The sequence below is a fragment of the Moschus berezovskii genome, chromosome 2, assembly GCF_049115385.1.
Source record: "Moschus berezovskii isolate FMDL1 chromosome 2, NW_MosBer_1.0, whole genome shotgun sequence".
Taxonomy (NCBI): Eukaryota; Metazoa; Chordata; class Mammalia; order Artiodactyla; family Moschidae; genus Moschus; species Moschus berezovskii.
The window spans coordinates 28141322-28144199 of record NC_142461.1 but is presented as its reverse complement, the minus strand read 5'-3'; the positions used below and the strand labels follow the sequence as shown (position 1 = coordinate 28144199).

General features: G+C 45.4%; 1 pseudogene; it reads left to right on the top strand.

The window, feature by feature from the left end:
- Positions 1-1682: 1682 nt before the first annotated feature.
- LOC129538459 (glyceraldehyde-3-phosphate dehydrogenase pseudogene) lies at positions 1683-2667 on the top strand (annotated as a pseudogene).
- Positions 2668-2878: the final 211 nt, after the last annotated feature.

Here is a 2878-nt window from a genome sequence, read left to right as displayed (position 1 = left end):
GCTCAAAATTCTCCAAGCCAGGATTCAGCAATACATGAACTGTGAACTTGCAAATGTTCAAGCTTGTTTTAGAAAACACAGAGGGACCAGAGATCAAATTGCCAACATAAACTGGATCATCAAAAAAGCAAGAGAGTTCCAGAAAAACATCTCTTTCTGCTTTATTGACTATGCCGAAGACTTTGACTGTGTGGATCACAATAAACTGTGGGAAATTCTGAAAGTGATGGCAATACCAGACCACCTGACGTGCCTCTTGAGAAATCTGTAGGCAGGTCAGGAAGCAACAGTTAGAACTGGACATGGAACAACAGACTGGTTCCAAATCAGGAAAGGAGTATGTCAAGGCTGTATATTGTCACCATGTTTATTTAACTTATATGCAGAGTACATCATGAGAAATGCTGGAGTGGATGAAGCACAAGCTGGAATCAAGACTGCTGGGAGAAATATCAATAACCTCAGATATGCAGATAACACCACCCTTAGGGCAAAAAGTATTATGGTAAAAAGAACTCACTATTATGGTAAGAAGAACTAAAGAGCCTCTTGATGAAAGTGAAAGAGGAGAGTGAAAAAGTTGACTTGAAGCTCAACATTCAGAAAACTAAGATCATGACTTCTGGTCCCATCACTTTGTGGCAAATAGATGGGGAAACGGTGGAAACAGTGGCAGACTTTATTTTTTGGGCCTCTAAAATCACTGCAGATGGTGACTGCAGCTATGAAATTAAAAGATGCTTACTCCTTTGAAGAAAAGTTATGACCAACTTAGATAGCATATTAAAAAGCAGAGACATTACTTTGCCAACAAAGGTCCATCTAGTCAAGGCTATGGATGTGAGAGTTGGACTATAAAGAAAGCTGATTGCCAAAGAGTTGATGCTTTTGAACTGTGATGTTGGAGAAGACTCTTGAGAGTCCCTTGGATAGCAAGGAGATCCAACCAGTCCACCCTAAAGGAAATCAGTCCTGAATATTCATTGGCAGGACTGATGTTGAAGCTGAAACTCCAATACTTTGGCCACCTGATGTGAAGAGCTGACTCCTTCTAAAAGACCCTGATGCTGGGAAAGATTGAAGGTGAGAGGAGAAGGGGATGACAGAGGATGAGATGGTTGGATGGCATCACTGACTCAATGGACATAAGTTTGAGTAAATTCTGGGAGTTGGTGATGGACAGGGAGACCTGGCATGCTGCAGTCCATGGTGTCACAAAGAGTCGGATGTGACTGAGTGACTGAACTGAACTGAACCTGCCCCTTAGAACTCAGAGAAAGTCATGGAGGCTGAAGCCAATTTCCTACAAACAAGAAAATGGGGACACAGGAAGGCTTCTATGCCCAGGAGCCTCACAGGGTCCTGCTCAGTTTCAAAGACATATCATTTTATAACCTCTTTTCTACCCAGACCTCATTCAACAGAGCCCAGGGAAGGCCTTTTGGGGGATGCTTATCCAGTGAAAGCCCCAGTGGGAACAGTGTCAAAGGGATGCAATGACATGGTTCCACTTGGACAAATGAAATAAGATGAATGGAGTGATAGAAATCCAGATCCTGATCTCACTAACCTCAAAGTAGAAAATTTCTTTGCAGCTCTCTGCTCCTCCCCATTTGACAGATTGCCACATCTTCCATGCTATGTCAGCTGCATCCCTGAAAGAAGATAGTGAAAGAGTGAATGGATTTGGCTGTATCAGGCACCTGGTCACTAGGGCTGCTTTTAACCTGGCAAAGTAGACATCATTGCCATCAGTGACTCCATCATTGACCTTCACTACATGGTCTACATGTTCCAATATGATTCCATCCATGACAATTTCCATGGCACAGTCAAGGCTGAGAATGGGAAGCTCATCATCAATGGAAAGGCCATCACCATCTTCCAAGAGTGAGATATCACCAACATCAAATGGGGTGATGCTGGTGCTGAGTATGTGGTGGAGTCCACTCATATCTTCACTACAATTGAGAAGGCTGGAGCTCACTTGAAGCGTGGAACCAAGAGGGCCATCATCTCTGCCTTTTGCTGATGCCCCCATGTTTGTGATGGGTGTGAACCATGAGAATTATGACAACTTCCTCAAGATTGTCAGCAGTGCCTCCTGTAACACCAACTGCTTGTTCCGCCCCCTCCCCGCTGGCCAAGGTCATCCATGACCACTTTGGCATGGTGGAGAGATTCATGACCACGGTCCATGCCATTACTGCCACCCAGAAGACTATGGATGGTTCCTCTGAAACTGTGGTGCAATGGCCAAGGGATTGACCAAAAGTCATCCCTGCTTTTATTGGCACTGCCAAGGTCATGGGCAAGGTCATCCCAGAGCTGAATGGAAAGCTCATGAGAATGTCCTTCCATGTCCCCACCCCTAACATGTTGGTTGTGGATCTGACCTTCTTCTTGGAGAAACCTGCCAAGTATGATGAGGTCAAGAAGGTGATGAAGCAGGTGTCAGAGGGCCGCCTCAAGGGCATTCTGGGCTACACTGAGGACTGGGTTGTCTCCTGAGACTTCAACAGTGATACTCACTCTTCTACCTTCAATGCTGGGGCTGGCATTGCCCTAAGTCACCACTTTGTCAAACTAATTTCCTGGTATAACAATGAATTTGGTTATAGCAACAGAGTGATGGACCTCATGGTCCACATGGCCTTCAAGGAGTAAGAGACCCTGGACCACCAGCCCTAGCAAGAGTATGAAAGGAAGAGAGAGGTCCTGAACTCCTCCTTGCCCCACCTTGGTCCTCCAGCACACTGAGAAATCTCCCAAGCCCCACATGGTTTCCATCCCAGACCTCTTGAGGAAGGTGAGGGGTTAGGGCTCCCTTGTGGTGTACCATCAATAAAGTACCTTTTACCCCCAAAAAAAGAAAAGA